Source organism: Lissotriton vulgaris, unplaced genomic scaffold (assembly GCF_964263255.1).
Source record: "Lissotriton vulgaris unplaced genomic scaffold, aLisVul1.2 SCAFFOLD_1209, whole genome shotgun sequence".
NCBI classification, from domain to species: Eukaryota; Metazoa; Chordata; class Amphibia; order Caudata; family Salamandridae; genus Lissotriton; species Lissotriton vulgaris.
Window position 1 is genome coordinate 121,667 of NW_028246269.1, and position 21,906 is coordinate 143,572.

Sequence of the window (21,906 nt, forward strand, 5' to 3'; positions counted from 1 at the left end):
AGGGGGCGGGCCGCAGGGACGCAGCGGCTGGAGGTGGTAGCGAGGGAAGTAGGGGGGAGGGCGGGGAGAGGGCTCAGGGGCACTGCAGGCACAGAAGGTGTATGATGGAGGGACACAAACAGAAGAAAAACGGGCCCAAAAAAAACGTTATCCCAGGAGGATACAATCAGAAAAACGGGCACAAAGCAAAAGGACACAAAACCAGGGCTGAAGCCGGGTGGCGAGATCAGGGAGGCTCACGCCGCACCAGGCAGCGGCAAGGCGACGGCACAGGAGCGACGTCACAGGAGGACCGTGCGGCGACTGGGGGGCGACCTGCCTGAGAACAGGGTCAAAGGTCTCTCCCTTCACCGCTGCGCGGCCTCCATATGTGAGGAAGAGGGAGGGCGGAGCAGCTGGGAGGAAGGAGCGGGGGTAGCAAATGGGAGCAGCGGGGAGCGGGCCGCAGGGACGCAGCGGCGGGAGGTGGTAGCAAGGGAAGCCAGGGGGGAAGGCGGGGAGAGGGCTCAGGGGCACTGCGGGCACAGAAGGCGTATGATGGAGGGACACAAACAGAAGAAAAACGGGCACAAAAACAACGTTATCACAGGAGGATACAATCAGAAAAACGGGCATAAAGCAAAATGACACAAAACCAGGGCTGAAGCTGGGTGGCGAGATCAGGGAGGCTCACGCCGCACCAGGCAGCGGCAAGGCGACGGCGAGGGCACAGGAGTGGCATCACAGGAGGACCATGCAGCGGCTGGGGGCGACCTGCCTGAGAACAGGGTCAAAGGTTGCTTGAAGTTTGGGTGGTTTCCTAGCGTCAGCTCTAACTGCAGTGGTTTAGGAAACACAACTCTTCCCCCTTCAAGAGTTTGACACCAGCCGCTGTACTAGTGGTGTATGCACGTTCTATAAATTATTTTAAGGGTCTGAGCAACCCCTGGTCATAAGCACTCAATGCCCATGTTCTTCCAGAACAAGTACTGTCTGTCCCCTGTCAACACTCAGCATTTCTGTAAGGAACCGGTTACGTTTCAGCCCCACACAGGACCAAACTAGCCCTTGTGGATCTCTAGGACCAAACATTCTGGGCCTGTGATCGGAGTTGATCCCCCTGTCTGCTACAGGTGGGTCTATGAGAGAGAGTTTATTGTTCACTCGCCAGCCGCCTACAGGTGCTGCTGGAGAGGGTCTAGAATAGGTTAGGTTTGCAGGTATGATGAGGGACGGCTGACCTTTGCCATGGAGCGGCGCTGTTAGCAGATATATGTACACACTCTTGCTGGCAGTACTAACAGTGTCACACAGGGCTTGGCATCACCATCACCGTTCCTTTGTAAATCGTACATGTTTATATTACTTTCATGTTTTACATCTCAAACCTTGATTTCCAAACCTGTACTGAATATACTCAGCCAGCAGCCCTTCTGGACGTGGGAGGAGGGACCTGATCCAGTCACTTATTGCAATTGCAAGGATGATTAAGTGGCGATAAACAGGTTTGACATTGAAATCCATCGGCTTTGAGTCTCTGTGCCCTCTCCTTTAAGATTTGACTAACCAACAGTGTTACCTCAGGCCCCTCACACCTCTCCGATGAGGAACACCCTAGACCAGGGGTCTTAAAACCTTTTAATGCCACGCCCCCAACCCCACAGCGATCGTCGGGCACCCCTCAGAATTTTTCACAATTATTCTATCCTTTTTACAATGTTTAAATATGTCTAGATTCATTTAAACATTGCAGTTAAGTACTGTTTTAAGAATGCAATCAAACACATGATTGCCAAACCTACTATTCTGGTCAGGCAGGCTTTAATATAGCCTTATGGCCCCCTGCAAGGGCCTACGTCTCGGGCCTGTAACGGGTTCAGGGCCTTTAACGACCGGTATATCCAGAGGCAGAAGGGCTAAAAGGCAATTAGAAGATTCCACCTACTAAGGGTAGAATGTTCTAAATTAAAAAGAGAAAAACATGAAGACAAACATTGGAATGTTGGAGATCCGGACTTATACCAGCAATTACAAGCCATTTAAGGGCTTTAATACAGTGAAAATGTATCAATACATAACTGTTGGCAAATTGCCATTTTCTTATCATTTTATCCTCCCCTCCGGAGTCAGCAACTAGGTGTTTCAGAAATGTATGACCTTTTTATTCTGTACACTGCAATAAAAGCTAGGGACAGCTGTCTTGTTCATCAATCAGACTACCTTTTAAATTAGTTTGAGCATCCGCGAGCCCGCCACCTAGCTTGAGAAACCAGTTCTCGGTGAACACCCACCATGTCATACAGGACAGGCAGCCAAGTCGATAGGGAGTCATCTCTCTTTACTTGAATATCATTGGTTCACAAAGCCTTCCATACCAAAAGAGCCATGGTGGATGGAACTCTGGCCCTGTGGCTGTGCTATGCTCTTTCTAGCATTTTACGGTAACTAACGGTTTCATTTCCAAGTTCTGACAGTGACCTCGTCTTATTCTACTGGACATAGAACTAGTGTGCTAGGCTGTATCTCAAACTAGCTTTATAGGCTTTTCGGCTAGCACCTGTTTTAAAGAGAACCAGGGGCAGAAAAAGGTTTCCGCAATCAAAAGAACCAAATGCAATTAATTTCATATCACTATTTTTTGTGTCAAATGTTTTGGTTCTCTAAAATTTCCAAATGACTCAGCCTCACTAGCAATTATTTTCAATTGTATAAATATTTAGATATGGTGTCCTGGCTTTAGAAGTGAGGTTCTGTGAATTCTGAACCCGTTTCATAAAGGTGATAGTTTCGTTACGAATTTGATATTAGCGAACCGTAACTAGTTAGTGCGGCAAGTATGAGTGTTTTCATCACGTTAGACCGATGGATTCACTACGTATTTAGGGATTTCGTTCTGAACCCTTGGGTTCCATTTTGTGTATGGGAGCCATTTTGTGGTTGCCCTCACATAGGCCGATGACTGTGGCTGAACTAGTCTTTTTAAGGACATGTACACCTTAGCTCCAGTTCGTGCCGACTCCTGTTTGACCTGAGTGAACTGACCCTGTTGCCTGAAGCTGACCTTGTTAAACCGGTTCCTGCCCTCTGGCTGATCAAGATTAAGGATCAGAGCACAGGACATCTTAAAGTTTTATTGCACACAAATATGCCTTATCCTACTCTCACCTGTTTCTGCTCCTTTCTTTATGGTCTATTTATGATTGGGTTGTGGCCTTTTTTATTATGGGTTCGTTCAACCTGTTTAAAGAAGAATGTTGGGTTTGACCGATGATTGATCATGGGCTGGGCAACTGAAAAGTGGCTTTTACTGTCATGCGATACCTTTGGTGTGAATACATGTGATTGGACAGTTTGTAAATATTAGGTATTTGTCTGGAATGTGATTTTTGGCATAAAAAGGGACGACTTGCTGTGTAAAATTGAGCAGTCTCCTGAGAACTCATACCGTGATGATTTCTAGGATTTCTGTTACTGGCTGCAGCCAATAAATTTGATCTTTGATGCCACCAAGAAGTTTCTGTGTCTCTGTATTCTAAGACAGGTGGAACCCGAAGACTTTGGGCGTACCCCTGGCGCCGCTGGGTATTAAATAACCCGGTTCATCAGTTGGCACTTCCAACGTGGGGCGACCTCAGCGGTACCGGTCCAAGCCTGAAGATCGTGAGGAGCTTCGTGAGGAAATTCTGGAGGACGGCCACCACTTCATCGACCCCGGCATGTCGAATGTGGACTGAAGGTCTTTTCTGCGAGGCTTCCCGCTTTCCTGACGGCTACGAAGGACTGCTGCCCTGACTGTCGCCCTGTCTTGGACCCACTTGTGATGCTTTGTATGGCGAGACGATAGACGGGTCTTCTGGTGGCGTGACTGATACCTCAGTTAAGTAAAAGTGGGTCGCCCCCAGTCCTTAGTTTTTGGTTCTTTGGTTCTTAGTTTGTTTGGTCCTTAGTTTTGATTTGAAAATTGCAATTTCCAAAACCGAGGGTCTTGTATATTTACGAGTGTATCAGTAGAGATAATCCCTTGAAGTTTGAAGCTCGATTTGTGAGCGAAGATGCCTAATCATAGTAAATTTTGTACTTGGTTTGGTTGTGGTTGCAACAGAGATTCCCGATTGGAGGATTCGTGTCCGATACCTCCGGTTGGAACTCCGACTTATGAGCTCTATTCTAAACACGGCGTGGGCCCCATTACGTTCAATGAAGTATGGGTCCACTACACTAGAAAAGATGGTGCCTTACAATGGCCCCAACATGGTAGCTTTAATACAGAGATTTTAGACAATTTAGAAACTAAATATTTAGGAAGAAAGCCCGGCCGGCAATGTTTGACTCCTTTCGCCTTTGGTGTAAAGAAGCCAGACAGCGAGAAATTAAACAAGCTAAAAGAGATAAAAGAGAAAAGGATGTATCAATAATGCAAGCTGCTAGGCAGTTTAAAGAAAACGAAGAAGATAAAGCAATTGAGGTGTCAGATAGGCAACGTTGCATGGCCATAGATAAATGTTATCCGGCCTTGCCGTCTACTCCTCTGAAAGTGATTGAAGATCTTGAGAAAGATCCTTTGATGTCTCATTTACTGAGATTACCACCTCCTTATGTGCAGGGTGCTACTGCGCCTCCATTACCACCGGTTGTTCCACCCTTTGTTGTTCAACCTCCTGCTGTTGTTCAGCCACCTGGTACTCCACAGATGGTTTTACCTCCTCCTGCACAACCCGCTCTATGGTTGCCAGCTTTGCTATCAGCTTTGCCTCAAACTCCTTTGCCTTCCGCTTCTGCATCTGAGACTCCTACTGTTCTTATTCCTACACCTTCTTTGCCTCAAAACACTTATTCTCCTGTTCTTATGACTGCTTCTTCTCCTTCTGTTCGAAAACGAATGACAGAAACTGTTTCTAGTTTATTGTCTCCATTGTTTGGGTCACTGAATATGACCCCTGTTTCGGAACGTAAGCAGAGTCGTAGTCAGCTTCCTGGTTCCGAGGAACGGGCTGTGTTGGATTTGTTGGCTTGTAAATGGATTATAAATGCCTCAAGGTATAGTTTGCCAGCAGTTATGGATGTTTTCTTTCAGTGGGAACCGCCTAAGCAAAAGTATGTTTTTAATGCGATGTGTATGTTTCTGCGTCAGTAATGGGAAGATAATGATTTGGGTTTGATCCCGCAGGAACTACTTGATGTTCAGTCGGATTTTGCTAAAGGGATGATAGTGGAATCTGATATTACAGATGCCGTAGAGACGATACTGGCTTTTAGATCTAGCCTTCCTCCTCAGACATTGTACGAACCTGATTCCTCTGTTAGACGAAAACCAGACAGTATCCCATGAGAGAAGTTCCTCCTGTATGGAAGGAAGCTGTTCAGGCTAATGTAAATCAGGGTATTGTTGCCGCACCGGCTCATTTTCAGCGAGTATGGGTACATGTGCCATGGAAGAGAGCAGAGGTCTTGGCTCTTAAGCAGACCTTACCTGATCCCCGTTAGAATCCTGCTGGCTATTACAAAGAATTGTCCCAGACAGTTGACGCATGCATCATGAATTTGGCAGACATAGATATGCTGTTGGGTAATGTAGTACCTCAACCTCTATGGGCAAAGATTCGTCATGAGAATCATGGGGTAGAATTAGGAGATACTTGGGCAAATATTATTGCTGCGGATGGTAGACAACAGGGAGGTGCTAAACCTGAACCTTTGGTTACGGAATTGCCAGGTAGAATTATTAATTTAATGAAGACGATGATGCCAGCGTTATGAGTAAATTGGGACAAGTTAGCAGCATGTAAGCAGAAGAAGGACGAAAGTGTATCTAATTTCTTCACTAGATTTAAAGAAACATTTGTAGATCATAGTGGTCAGGATATGAGTACGGAAGGTGGGCAAAGATTGTTCGTATATAAGTTTGTCTTTAACTTACTTCCTGAACTGTGTAATAAGTTGAAAGATTCTGAGAGTTCTTGGGCTGTTTCCTCGTCGGCCCAGATATTAGCGACTGCACAGTACTACGAGAATAGGGACAAGGACGAGAAAGAAAGAGTAGAGAAAAAGACCAAAGACTTAAAGACAAAGGTTCTTTTGCAGCAGGCGTATCCGCCTCGCTTGAATCAGCAAGAGTCACAGCAACGCCCACAGTTTCAGCAACCTCCCCCATTTCAGAGACCGCCACAGAACGCTGGGTATTTTCCTCCAAGACCACCCTTCGGTTTAAATCAGTGTGCGTATTGTAGGGAGGAAGGCCATTATAAAAATGAGTGCCCTGTGTTGCGACAGCGCGCGAGTGGTATGACGGCCCGAGAGGCCATGGTGGTTTTCAGCAAGTGTCTAGGGGTAGAGGACGTGGTGCGTTTCCTCAGAACGAACGTTCTTTTCCCCCACAGAATTCTATGAATTGTTTTGATCAACAGAAAATTGCATCTGGTCAGTCGACTCAGTACTATGTTGAGGATTACTACGTTGAAGGTGAGAGTGTTGGTTATAATGATAACTAGGACAGCCATGGACAAAGTAAGGGAGTAGTCTCAGTTCCAGTAGATCAGAGTGGACCGTATGTTGAAGTGATTAAATCAGGTGTGGTAGAGCCTTTTCTTTTGGATACTGGTGCTACAAAGAGTTCTATTATGCACTCTAAACTCCCTGGCGCACCTTTGTCTGGCTTAACTAATGTTTCAGTACGATTCTCTGGCGCCCCAGTTCGTAACCCAGTTTCTAGTCCCTTGTCTCTTTCTATAGGGCCTTGTGAGTTGGAAGCACCTCTCATTTTAACGACAGGTTGTGGTGAGAATTTGTTGGGTTTGGATTTGTTGAAAAGGTTGCATGCAACATTACGTTGTTCTCCTGCGGGAGTACAACTTACATTGGGTAAGAAAGTGATCTCTCCGATGTATTTGTCTAAAGATCGGCTTCCACCGGAATTGCGTTCTCTCCCTGATAATCTTTGGGCTACAGGTCCTAATGATGTGGGTCTTTTGGTGATTCCACCTTATGTTGTAATGCTTAAAGCGAATGTTAAAATGCTGCTTATTCCCCAATATTGGATTTCTAGCGATGGTGAAAGAGCGCTTTTAGCAATCATTTATGATCTGATTGAGAAAGGTGTGATTAAAGAAACGAGAGGTAATGTGTATAACAGTCCTGTTTTGCCTGTCCTGAAACGCACTGACTCTTCTCAGCCACCTGTTTACAGGTTTGTGATCGATCTTAGAGAGGTTAACAAGATTGTTGTGCCACAGTTTCCAGTTGTTCTGGATATTACTGCTTTGTTGACTTTGATTCCTGCTTCAGCTGCCTGGTTTTCAGTCATAGACTTGAAAAATGCTTTCTTCAGTATTCCAATTGCTGAGGAGAGTAGAGATATTTTTGGCTTCTCTTTAGGAGGCCGAAGCTTCCGGTTTAAGAGAGCTCCCCAAGGCTATTGTGAAAGTCCTTCTATCTATAGTCAGGCTTTGAAAACTCAACTTGATACTCTTGTGTTGCCTGCTGGTGCTGCTCTTATTCAGTATGTGGATGATCTGTTAGTGGCCGCTGATGATGAGAAAACTTGTAAAGAAGCTACTCTTTCTTTGTTGCGACATCTGTCGGACTTGCATCATAAAGTATCGCCTTCAAAGTTGCAATATTGCCGCCAAGAGGTAACCTACTTAGGTTATCTCTTGTCGAAGGAGGGAAGGAAATTGACCCCAGAAAGAATTCAGGTGATTGCGCAAATGAGTGTGCCAACGACACAGAGAGAAGTTCTTGCCTTTTTGGGTATTACATCATATTGTAGACAATGGATCCCTAATTTTTCATTGTTGGCGAAGCCTCTGTTAGCATTGACTGTGAAAGATACTCCGTATCCTCTTCCTTGGTCTGATGAATGTCAGAAAAGTTTTTCAGAATTACGTGATGCATTGTGTTTGGCTCCTGTGTTGGGTACTCCAGACTATAACAAGCCTTTCACGTTGTATGTGCACGAGAGAGAGGGATGTGGGTTGTCAGTGTTGACACAATCTTTTGGGGACAAGCAGCGTCCATGCGCGTATTTTTCATCAACGTTAGATCCAGTTGCTAGAGCGTTGCCGAGTTGCTTGAGAGCTACAGCGGCAGCGGCTGTTTCTATCCGACAGTCTGCTGGACTGGTGATGGATAATACGTTGATTGTGATGGTTCCACATGCAGTGGATACTTTATTAAATCGGACAAAAACTCAACACCTTACTAGTGCAAGGTTGTCGGGTTATGAGTTGACACTTTTAGCTAGTCATGTGCATATTAAGCGATGCAATGTATTGAATCCAGCAACATTGTTGCCGATGCCTGTGGATACAGATGGTTAGGTACAGCACAATTGCTTTCTGAGGACGGAAGAGGAGACGAAGGGTAGGATCGATTTAAAAGATTCTCCTCTTCCGGATCCTGATGGTACGTTATGGGTTGATGGTTCATGCTACAAGCTTCCGAATGGTGACATGACTGCAGGATATGCCGTGACGACATTAAGTACAGTTGTTGAAACTGAACGAGTGAGCTATAATTAAGCACAAGCAGTGGAATTGATTGCATTAACGAGAGCGTGTGTTTTGTCTGAAGGAAAGAGAGTGAATGTGTATACCGATAGTCAGTATGCGTTTGGTGTTGCCCATAGTTTTGGACGTTTGTGGAAAGAAAGGGGATTCCTCACATCCCATGGGACTAAGATTCAGCATGGACAGTTGGTGAATGAGCTTCTCGAGTCACTTACTTTGCCAAAGCAAGTTGCGATTGTGAAGTGTAGTGCTCATCGGAAGGTTTCGGATGATGTTGGCCGTGGTAATGCGTTTGCGGATGAAGTTGCGAAAGACACAGAAAGAAATCTGATGAGTCGAATGTATGTGGCAGGCCCTGCGAGATGGATTGGTGATGTTGGAATGTGCGAAGATACGTTTGAGAGTGTGAAATCGATACAGGCTGAAGCTACTGAAAGTGAGAAGAATGTTTGGAGAGAAACTACGGGTAGATTGGATTCGACTGGTTGTTGGGTTGAATTGTCAGAACACCAAAGATGGATGTTGCCAGATGCGCACGTGCTTGCAGTGGTTATTATGGCACATGGTTTGCCTCACATCAGTGTGAAAGGGATTTGTAAGTTGTTGGCTCCAGTATGGCAGAATGCTGGAATTCCCAAATGTGCGGAGAATGTGGTCAAGAATTGCATGGTGTGTTTAATGTATAATCCTGGCAAGGGAACCCCAACTCCAGCTGGTCACTTTGCTCCTCCGACGTATCCGTTCGAGGTTTTGCAATTGGATTTCATCCACATGGAAAGGTGCAATAATTTAAAGTATGTCCTTGTAGTTGTTTGCGCCTTTTCTAGATGGGTAGAAGCATACCCCCTAAAAGATAATACTGCCTCGTCCACTGCTAAAGTCCTGGTCAAAGAATATTTCCCTAGGTTTGGGTTGCCAAGGATGGTATGGAGTGATAACGGAAGGTAATTTGTGGGGAAGGTGATGAAGAGAGTGTGTGAAGGGTTGGAAATTCACCAGAAATTCCACACTGCGAATCATCCCCAATCAGCTGGTTTAGTTGAGTGCTATAATGGCATGTTAAAGTTAAAGCTGGCTAAGATTCAAGCGAGCACTGGTCTTCAATGGCCTAATGCTTTACCATTAGCACTTTTGTCGACTAGAACTACAGTACGTTCCCGGATAGGCCTTAGTCCGTATGAGATTGTCTTTGGCCGTCCGTCAAACGTTTGGGGAGTGCCGAGGCCAACGAAGTTTAGTGACATCGAATACCCTATGCTAGTGGACTACTTGTATGACTTGACGACTAAATTGCGTGTCTTACATCAACAGGTTCATGATAAATTGCCGCCAGCTTCTGCGGACCCAGGTCACATCCTCAATCCCGGTGACTGGGTCCTGGTGAAATATTTTCAGCGGACTAAGAATGATCAGCCCCCCTGGAATGGACCGTACCAAGTCCTGCTATCTACGAGGACTTCAGTAAAGGTTTTCGGGAAGAAAAACTGGATCCACGGTGTACATTGTAAGAGGGTGCCGTTGCCTCTGCCGTACTACCAGTGGGTCCGAGAAGGTATTGCAGATTCAGAGACTGAAAGGGTGCCGAAGTTTGCACCGTTTAGCGACGCTGAGTTGGTGTGGAGAGGTTCCGACAAAGGAGATGACGATGTCCTTCAAGAAGCTGTGCCTGTGTCTCAAAGATTAGACACTACTGAACCTGAACTGTAGTTTCAGCCTCAAACGAGGCCTGGAAAAGAGCGTTATAATCTACGTCCTAGAAACAATGGACTAATAAAATAAATGAATTCCTTTTTTTTTGATTTTTGGAACTGAACTCTCTCAGGAACTGAACTCTCTCAGCCAAGAAACTTTTTTGGTATATTTTTGTGAACCACCATCCAGGTTCAGCTGTAGGGTCACGGTGTAAAGACTAGAGAGTGCAAGCCAAAGACGCAAGGTCGACGGTTCTGGTTGGTCTAAGGGAGTTCCCTGGGCTGACAGAAGCATTCCTTAGCAGAAGAAAACCAACCGCCGTGACCAGCATCGGTTAGAGCAGTGTTTCCCAAACTGTGGTCCGCGGACCCCCAGGGGTCCGTGACACATTCCCAGGGTGTCCGTAGGCAACAGTTTTAAAAGCACAGAAACATTTCTTGTATAATTAGCAGCCTTCCAGCAACAATAAAAGTGTCAAGAGAATGCCAGTGATTAATGTACCTGCTGGAGCTGAGGAGAGTTTTGTTCAGTGGCAGCTTTGATTGAACTAATGTAGCACAGAGGGTTAATGTGCCTACTGCAAAGAACGTGTATCATGCATCTTAAAAAGCTGTATTTTATGTGCATAGGTTCGTGGTTACTGCTTTTGTCACAGAAATTCTTTTGTTACTGTGCACTTCATAAGTGACAATCATAATCTAGCATATGGACCTATAAACTGTCATCAAAGAGCTGCTTGCAAACTGCATGGTACCAGTTATTAACATATATTTTTTCCCATTCATTATCCTGATGCTGATAAAAATATTTATTTGTGTGTAAATGCATTTTTAATGTTAAAGTCAGTGCTAGCCACTGTGTTATGCTCTGAATCCTGAGTTTGTGCTTTTCCAGATAAGCACTCTTTAAACATTTTATATACACACTGATTTACATGTATGATTCAATGTCTCTATATGTGTGTGATGTAAAGTGCTCTGACATCCTACAATGGTATGAGAGATGCTATAAAACAAATGAAATACATGTGACAGAGGGGCTATTACTTCAATATAAAATACCAAGTGCCAGATGTACGATCTGTTTTGATATGCGCGAACGGGTTCGCAAACCCGTTTATACATGCAAAAACCTATTGAGCCACGTACATAGCCTATTTTGCAAACTGAAGTACTGGGTTTTTAAGAACCCAGCGGTGCCAGGGACACACCCTATGACTTCGAGTCCTTCCTGTTTCAGACTACAGAAACACAGCGACTTCTTGGTGAAGTCAAAGATCGAATTTATTGGCTGCAGCCAGTAACAGCTGTCCTAGAAGTACCACACGGTGTATATTCTCAGGAGACTGCTCAATCTTACAAAGCCATCCTTCTCCTTTTATACAAAATGTTATGCTTTAGGCAAACATTCCTTATTTTACAGTTAACCGTTCACATATTTCCACTACAAAGAAAAAGCAGAGTCATGATGACAAGCCCATATTTCAGTTTGTCCAGCCCACAATCAATTACCCGGCAAGGTCCAGTATTTTCATCAGATATCAACGGACCCCCAATAAAAACGGGCACCTCCTCCTCGTAAAGCAAGTCATAAAGAAAGAAACAGGGACAGGTGTGTGTAAGATTAGGCATGGTTCGTGTACGATGAAAGGTTTATGACATGTTGTGCCTTGATACTAATCTCATTCGACCACTGGGAAAGGAACTGGCCGAACAGGTTTGGCTTCAGGCAGTGGAGTCAGCTTGCCCAGGTCACAGAGGAGTCAGCAAAGGTGTATGTGTCCTTCAGACTCGTGGTTGGCCTTAGTCATTGGCCTATGTGAGGGCAATCACTAAATGGCTGGCGCTCACAAAATGGACCCCGAGGGTTCAGGACGGAAACTCTGATTTAGTGGTGATCTCATCACTCGAACACACCGAAAATGCTCGTATATAGTATACTCGACATTCTCGGTCTGCTGATACCAAAATCGTCATGATACGACGATGTTTATAACACGGGTCCAGAATTTTAAGTACCACAAAGTCGCAATTTGTTTGTGACTCGCTAAATAGGTTTTGCAACTTGCTGTTTGGAAGGGGCATTCCCTTCCAAATAGAGAGTCTCAAAACCATGTACAAATGTTTTGCGGTCGCAAAACAGTCGCAATTACCACCTACTTCAAGTAGATGGTAATGCATTCGAAAATGGGAAGGGGTCCCCAGGGGACCCCTCCCCCTTTGCAAATGCATGCAAAATTATTTTTTAAGGGCAGGCAGAGGACCCAGGGACCTCTGCCTGCCCTTAGAAAATGAAACGAAAACGTTTCATTTTCTTTTTTATTTTAAATGCATGGTAAACAGGCTGCATTTTTTTTAAACTGCTTTATTTAAAAGCAGTCCGAGACATGGTGGCCTGCAGAGCCCAGCAGGCCACCATCCCTGGGACGGCTGGCATTCCCAATGGGCTCGCAGATTGCGAGAGGCTCATTAATATTAATGAACCTCGCAATTTACGACCCCATTGGGAATCCCAAACAGTGTTAAACACAGTGTTGTACATTTCATTTAGCGACTCGCAATTTGCCACTCGCAATGTGTCGCTAATTGCGAGGCGCTAAATGAAATGGTCGTATATCTGGCCCCAAAATCCTTAGTACCTTGAGTATTTGTTTTGTGTGCACACGTGTGTATTTTTTTCGAATGACTGTTTTAATTTTGAAATTTAACTCATACACATTGCTTGGGGGTCCCCGGCTTCCAGTGGTGACTCAATGGGAGTCCTCAGGAGTCAAAAGTTTGGGAATCACTGAGTTAGAGGATGGAGTTTTTTGAGATTGAGAGAGCCGTTGAGAAAATGAACTTAAAGAAGAAACTGTGTAAAATTATGCACGGCAAATGTTTTCTAATCACATGTCTTTTGATGTTTTTTAGCATGACGTTAGCTTTGGTGGGTTGGTTTGTATTTTCTCTTCAACTGATTTCTGCACCCATTTTTCAACCTACGACTTTACCTGCTACTACTTCTTTGCATTCTTTCCATACTTTACCTGAACACGAACAGATTAGAAGGTCAGAATTTGTAAATAACTCATTCATACAGTTATTGCATCAACATCAGTTGGTGGTGAACATCACTAATTGCTGGGTGTGTCGTCTTATGCCGCATACTACGGATAGAGGTGTTCCCTATTTGATTTTACCGATCAGTCAGAACGGGTCTTTGTGGGCTTTTCAGACTATGTTCCTTTATGCCCTTGAGGTTTATGCTCCGCGTTTTGGAAGAGAGAACACGAGTAACCAAGCTTTGGTGAAAGGAGTTTTAAACATGAGTAGAGAGATCGATACTTATAGAACTATTCCCAGAGATGAGTTAATGGCATATGTTGGTTGGAATGCAACCAGATATAGTATTAGTCTGGGTGAGAAGCAGAGACGAAAAAGGTCACCTCCGATTTGGATATTACCCCATCGTGGTCATTTTTGTCTGCAAGGGAAAGGCAAGAATCCGAGAGCTCAGTTAGGGAAGAGTGTTTGTACTCAGACGTATGTCTTTGAGTCCCAAACTTCCCCACCATTTTTAGCAGCTAAGGGCACGTATTTTGTCTGCTATGATAGAGCATATACATGGTTGCCCCCTGATTTTTCGGGAACATGTAATGTTGCATTTTTGTTGCCTCCTACGTATACTGCTGCTGTAGATTACCACAGAACGAGAGTTGTTAGGGGTGTCTTCAGTGAGGAAGATATTACGGGACAAGAAGTGGGAGACTTTTTCAAGGGTTTCCTACCATTTTGGGGACCTATGGCAAACAGTAGAAATATACGGCAATTGACAAGAGTGGTTGAATCCACCATAAATGAAACTGCTGGTGCCCTTAGTAATCTGACCGCTGAGCTTCAAGCAGATCGCCTTATGACATTACAGAATTGAATGGTTTTAGATGTCATACTTGCAGATCGAGGTGGGGTATGTAAAGTGATCCAATCGAGTTGCTGCGTTTTCATACCAGACAATGCTCCTACAGTATACCAGGCCATTTCTAAGTTACATAAGATCTCTGAGTCTATAAATGTGGATAAAGGAGATTGGTCGTTGATTGGATGGTTTTGGGAACTGTTATCGACTTGGGGATGGAAGATTCTGATGATCATTGGGATGGCTTTAGCGATTCTTTTCCTGTTCTGTCTTTGTGTGCAGTGCGCTCCTGCTATATGTGGCCTCTGTGCTACTACGTGTGCAAGGAGACCTGTCCCAAGAGAGGTACTAAGTGATAGGATTATGCTCCAGCAACATCTTGATGATCTGATGAACATAGACCTGGACTCAGATTGACGTGAGTTTAGATTATTGCCTATGTAAGGGCAAAAGGAGGGTCTGAGGTTCCGTGAATTCTGAACCCGTTTCATAAAGGTGATGGTTTCGTTACGAATTTGATATTAGCGAACCGTAACTAGTTAGTGCGGCAAGTATGAGTGTTTTCATCACGTTAGACCGATGGATTCACTACATATTTAGGGATTTCGTTCTGAACCCTAGGGTTCCATTTTGTGTATGGCAGCCATTTTGTGGTTGCCCTCACATAGGCCGATGACTGTGGCTGAACTAGTCTTTTTAAGGACATGTACACCTTAGCTCCAGTTCGTGCCGACTCCTGTTTGACCTGAGTGAACTGACCCTGTTGCCTGAAGCTGACCTTGTTAAACCAGTTCCTGCCCTCTAGCTGATCAAGGTTAAGGATCAGAGCACAGGACATCGTAAAGTTTTATTGCACACACATATGCCTTATCCTACTCTCACCTGTTTCTGCTCCTTTCTTTATGGTCTATTTATGATTGGGTTGTGGCCTTTTTTATTATGGGTTCGTTCAACCTGTCTAAAGAAGAATGTTGGGTTTGACCGATGATTGATCATGGGCTGCGCAACTGAAAAGTGGGTTTTACTGTCATGCAATACCTTTGGTGTGAATACATGTGATTGGACAGTTTGTAAATATTAGGTATTTGTCTGGAATGTGATTTTTGGCATAAAAAGGGACGACTTGCTGTGTAAAATTGAGCAGTCTCCTGAGAACTCATACCGTGATGATTTCTAGGACTTCTGTTACTGGCTGCAGCCAATAAATTTGATCTTTGACGCCACCAAGAAGTTTCTGTGTCTCTGTATTCTAAGACAGGTGGAACCCGAAGACTTTGGGCATGTCCCTGGCGCCGCAGGGTATTAAATAACCCGGTTCTTCAGAAGTACTGGTGTGAATATGTGCACAAAATGAGGACATTTTAACACAATTCCATACACAGATTTGAGCTGGTTAACTGTGTGATGACAGCGATCCTTGTGCCAATCATCCACACTCGAGCTCATTAGGTAAAAAGACAATCATCAGTACAGACTACGTACTTATCCCTACCTTGGCTCAGTGCAGGAGGGCTTTCAGTTCCATTATAGAAAATTATGCATTTAAATTTAAGCTTCCATAGGACTATGGAATGATTATTCCCCGGAGGAACCCACAGAAAACAACAAAAACAGATTTCAATATACACTTCAAAAATAGGAATCATTCAAGCCACCATTCATTCATCAGACGTACCACCACAAACAACAATAACAATATACTTTTAAATGAATACTGGAATAGAATTATTCACAGTAAAGCCATCTACAATTAATATTCTCTAAAAGAGATCTAATTATACAATTCTTGGAACCCTTTTTGTAATTTTTGGCTTATTGAAAGTTCTACGCGTTTCAAACTCGTGTTATTTTGGAGTTATCATCAGGACCGTTTGAATAGTGGCTTGAATGATTCCTATTTTTGAAGTGTATATTGAAATCTGTTTTTGTTGTTTTCTGTTTATGTAAATATGAATGTATTTCTTTGTGTACATAAGGTCTTAAAAATATGAATTTGGCAAACTAAGATACCAAAATAAAGGAAATATATAAATAAAATATAAAACAAATAAAAGAAGTGATAATACACACGAAACATGGTGTTTTAGTTCATATGTTTTGAAAAAATAGTTTAGGCTAAGTCAATAGCGGCACGTGCATCTCTTTTGTTCATTTTAGACACCTTCTGACAGCAATCACACTGTCAAGACAGGACCTCCTTCTAATGTCACCTGTGCCAGACTCTCTGCTGAGGACAGTCACACTTTCGAGATAGGACCTCCTTCTAATGTCAGCTCTGCCAGACCACCTGCTGACAGCAGTCACACTGTCGAGACAGGACCTCCTTCTAATGCCACCTCTGCCAGACCACCTGCCGACAGCAGTCACACTGTCGAGATATAACCCCCATCTGTTGCCACCTCTGCTAGACTCCCTGCTGGCAGCACAAATTATCTTGAGTTTGGGGCTCAATATAATTTCTTTACAATCAGCAGTAAAATGTCAAAATCCAAATAATTTTTTATTCTATTACATATCTTAAAAACGTGCCTTTCTTTTTAATATGTAAAACTTAGTCATTATTGTGTACATTTTATAGCACCGTGATTGGTTCTACCTTAATATTATTTTTTATACAATCAATCTTTTTTTTCATTTCTTTTGTGGAACAATCATGTCAAAATTCGGCTCCATTAGCCATCAAAAAATCTTCGTCCAAGAATGTAAAATGGTGATTTTGCCTAATTATCACACAACATGCGGCTCAGTGACTTTTATAAATGATTCCTCACTCTCCTGAAGAGAAGCGCTCACCCTGTCTATCACACAGCATGCAGGTTGGAGACTTTCATTGATAATCTGTATTTGCTGAACAGACACCGTGTGCTCGGCCTGGATATAACACAGCTGCAGATCTCAGACCTTCATTATTGATCCTGCACTCTTCTGAAGTGTTCTCAGCCTGGCTATCACACGGCTGCAACTCTGTGACCTTCATTATTGATCCTGCACTCTTCTGAAGTGTGCTCGGCCTGGCTATCACACAGCTGCAGCTCTGAGAACTTCATTATTGATCCTGCACTTCTATGAAGTGTGTTCGGCCTGGCTATCACACAGCTGCAGCTCTGTGACCTTTATTATTGATCCTGCACTCTCCTGGAGTGTGCTGGGCCTGACTATCTCACAGCTGCAGCTCTGTGACCTTCCTTATTGTTCCTGCACTCTTCTGAAGTGTGCTCGGCCTGGCTATCACTCAGCTGCAGCTCTGTGACCTTCATTATTGATGCTGCACTCTTCTGAAGTGAAGTACTCAGCCTAGCTATCACACAGCTGCAGCTCTGCGACCTTCAGTGTTGATCCTGCACTCTTCTGGAGTGTGCTCGGCCTGACTATCACACAGCTGCAGCCCTGTGACCTTTATTATTGATTCTGCACTCTTCTGAAGTGAAGTACTCAGCCTAGCTATCACACAGCTGCAGCTCTGCGACCTTCAGTATTGATCCTGCACTCTTCTGGAGTGTGCTCAGCCTGGCTGTCTTACAGCTGCAGCTCTGTGACCTACGTTACTGATCCTGCACTCTTCTGAAGTGAAGTACGCGGCATGGCTATCACATAGTTGTAGCTCTGTGACCTTTATTATTGATCCTGCACTCTTCTGAAGTGTGCTCGGCCGAGCTGTCACACAGTTGTAGCTCTGTGACCTTCATTATTGATCCTGCACTCTTCTGAAGAGAGGCTGACATCTTTGTAGCTCTGAGAGTTGACAAAAGATCTTCACACATTTACTTCAATGACATGGCTTTTCCTGTGTGTGTTCGCTGATCAGTACTTAATATTGAATATTCATAAAACCTACATCAACATTCACTGCACTTGAAGGATTCCTGTGCGTGTTTTCTGATGCTGTTTTAGACCTGATATATATATGTATATATATCCATTGTCACATTCCTTGCACTTGAATGGTTTTCCAGTGTGTATTCGCTGATATGTTCTTAATATTGATGATTCACTAAAACTACTTCTACATTCTCTGCAATGGTATGGTTTTTCCCCTGTGTGTGTTCTCTGATGGTGCTTTCGGTCTGATAATCGACAAAAGCTCTTCAGACGTTCATTACACTTGAATGGTTTTTCCCAGGTGTGCATTTGCTGATGAATCCTTAATGTTGAAGATTCACTAAAACTACTTCCAGATTCACTGAACTTGAATGATTTTCCCCTGTATGCGTTCTCTGATGCTGTTTTATGTCTGATAATCGAACAAACCTCTTCATACATTCACTGCACTGGTATGGTTTTTCCCCGGTGTGTGTTTTCTGATGCTGTTTTAGGTGTGATGATTGACAAAAGCTCTTCACACATTCACAGCACTTAAATGGTTGTTTCCCCTGTGTGTGTTCGCTGATGAATCCTTAATGTTGAAGATTCACTAAAACTACTTTCACATTCACTGCACTGGAATGGTTTTCCCCCTGTGTGTGTTCTCTGATGCCGTTTTAGGCTTGATACATTTATAAAGCTCTTCCCACATCCATTGCACTTGAATGGGTTTTCCCCAGTGTGTGTTCTCTGATGCCTTTTTAGGTCTGATAATTGAATAAACCTCTTCTCGCGTTCACTGCACTGGTATGGTTTTTCCCCGGTGTGTGTTTTCTGATGCAGTTTTAGGTGTGATGATTGACAAAAGCTCTTCACACATTCACTGCACTTAAATGGTTTTTCCCCTGTGTGTGTTCGCTGATGTTTTCTTAATGTTGACATTTCACTAAATCTACTTCCACATTCACTGCACTGGAATGGCTTTTCCCCTGTATGCGTTCTCTGATGCTGTTTTATGTCTGATAATCGAACAAACCTCTTCATACATTCACTGCCCTGGTATGGTTTTTCCCCGGTGTGTGTTTTCTGATGCTGTTTTAGGTGTGATGATTGACAAAAGCTCTTCACACATTCACTGCACTTAAATGGTTGTTTCCCCTGTGTGTGTTCGCTGATGAATCCTTAATGTTGAAGATTGACTAAAACTACTTTCACATTCACTGCACTTGAATGTTTTTTCCCATGTGTGTGTTCGCTGATGAATCCTTAATGTTGAAGATTCACTAAAACTACTTTCACATTCACTGCACTGGAATGGTTTTCCCCCTGTGTGTGTTCTCTGATGCCGTTTTAGGCTTGATAAATTTATAAAGCTCTTCCCAGATCCATTGCACTTGAATGGGTTTTCCCCAGTGTGTGTTCTCTGATGCCTTTTTAGGTCTGATAATTGAATAAACCTCTTCTCGCATTCACTGCACTGGTATGGTTTTTCCCCGGTGTGTGTTTTCTGATGCAGTTTTAGGTGTGATGATTGACAAAAGCTCTTCACACATTCACTGCACTTAAATGGTTTTTCCCCTGTGTGTGTTCGCTGATGTTTTCTTAATGTTGACATTTCACTAAATCTACTTCCACATTCACTGCACTGGAATGGCTTTTCCCCTGTGTGTGTTCGCTGATGTTTCCTTAATGTTGAAGATTGACTAAAACGACTTCCACATTCACTGCACTGGAATTGTTTTTCCCCTGTGTGTGTTCGCTGATGTTTCCTTAATGTTGAGGATTCACTAAAACTACTTCCACATTCACTGCACTGGAATGGCTTTTCCCCTGTGTGTGTTCGCTGATGTTTCCTTAATGTTGAAGATTGACTAAAACTACTTCCACATTCACTGCACTGGAATTATTTTTCCCCTGTGTGTGTTCGCTGATGTTTCCTTAATGTTGAGGATTCACTAAAACTACTTCCACATTCACTGCACTGGAATGGCTTTTCCCCTGTGTGTGTTCGCTGATGAATCCTTAATGTTGAATATCGACTAAAGCTACTTTCACATTCACTGCACTTGAATGGTTTTTCCCCTGTGTGTGTTCGCTGATGATTCCTTAATGTTGCCAAATCACTAAACCTTCTTCCACATTCACTGCACTTGAATGGTTTTTCCCCTGTGTGTGTTCTCTGATGCTGTTTTAGGCTTGATAAATATATAAAGCTCTTCCCACATTCATTGCAATTGAATGGTTTTTCCCCAGTGTGTGTTCTCTGATGCCTTTTTAGGTCTGATAATAGAATAAACCTCTTCTCACATTCACTGCACTGGTGTGGTTTTTCCCCGGTGTGTGTTTTCTGATGCTGTTTTAGGGGTGATGATTGAGAGAAGCTCTTCACACATTCACTGCACTTAAATGGTTTTTCCCCTGTGTGTCTTCGCTGATGAATCCTTAATGTTGCCAAATCACTAAACCTTCTTCCACATTCACTGCACTTGAATGGTTTTTCCCCTGTGTGTGTTCTCTGATGCTGTTTTAGGCTTGATAAATATATAAAGCTCTTCCCACATTCATTGCAATTGAATGGTTTTTCCCCAGTGTGTGTTCTCTGATGCCTTTTTAGGTCTGATAATAGAATAAACCTCTTCTCACATTCACTGCACTGGTGTGGTTTTTCCCCGGTGTGTGTTTTCTGATGCTGTTTTAGGTGTGATGATTGAGAGAAGCTCTTCACACATTCACTGCACTTAAATGGTTTTTCCCCTGTATGTGTTCGCTGATGTTTTCTTAATGTTGACAAATCACTAAAACTACTTCCACATTCCCTGCACTGGAATAGCTTTTCCCCTGTGTGAGCTCGCTGATGTTTCCTTAATGTTGAAGATTGACTAAAACTACTTTCACATTCATTGCAATTGAATGGTTTTTCCCCAGTGTGTATTCGCAGATGCTGTTTTAGGTGTGATAATCGATTAAACCTCTTCACACATTCAGTGCAATTATATGTTTTTTCTCCTGTGTGTGTTCCCTGATGCCGTTTTAGGTGTGATAATTGACTAAAGCTCTTCAAACATTCACTGCACTTGAATGGTTTTTCCCCTGTGTGTGTTCGCTGATGATTCCTTAATGCTGAAGAGCAACTAAACCTACTGTCACATTCACTACAATGATATGGTTTTTCCCCTGTGTGTGTTCGTTGATGTCTTTGTAGGCCTGATAACTGGATAAAGCTCTTTACACATTCAGTGCATTTGAATTGCTTTTTCGCTGTGTGTGTTTGCTGATGGGGTTTTAATATTGATGACAAACTAAAGCTCTCACTGCATGTGTCTGAGACTTCTCTCTTGGTTAGCGTCTCTGGGTCTGGTATATACTTGTTTACATCGTGTGACTGTACTTCCTGAAGGGCCATCATGACTGATAAAGCACTTGTATTATTCTTGCATTCTCTGTATGTATTGTATTTTGCACGTTTGCTTTCCGATTAAAGAATAAAGTGCAATGGTCACCAACTACTTCCCAATCTCAAAACGTGTGTAAGGCTTCTTCGTGGGCGATTGTGTCTTTAGACTGGATAATGGTTCGGCACGCATGCGGGTAAAGATCCAACGTCCTTCTGGTCGGTGCACACTGGGACAGTACTCTGTATTTTAGAAAACAGAACCCCTATTTCTTTTAACCTTCAGTTGTCTGACTCCACTCCGTTGCGCTTTTCACTGGTTGCTGTGGATTGGTCTGAAACAGTTTGCAATACACCTCTAGCACTGAATGTTCTCCTGGTATTATTTAAGGAAGCAGAGCACTGCTGTAACCACCTCATACAAACCTCATGATCAAAGCTGTTATTGGACATGTTTACACAAGAGGAGGTTTATCAGTATTGTCTTCATTTTCTAGAGGTTATTTCTTCGTTTTGAGGCATGGAAGTACACAGCTGAGACTCGTGGAATCACTGAATTTCTTGTGTCCCTTCTCCCTTCTTTCAGGATGTCTCAGTTTATGTTCGGGTTTGGCTGGCTCTGATGGCACTTATGTTTTCCTG

At 43.5% G+C, this 21,906-nt stretch overlaps 1 pseudogene; it reads right to left on the reverse strand.

Annotated features, from left to right (window-relative positions):
* Positions 1–17,976: 17,976 nt before the first annotated feature.
* Positions 17,977–21,652, reverse strand: LOC147666011 (uncharacterized; annotated as a pseudogene).
* Between the last annotated feature and the right edge of the window lie 254 nt (positions 21,653–21,906).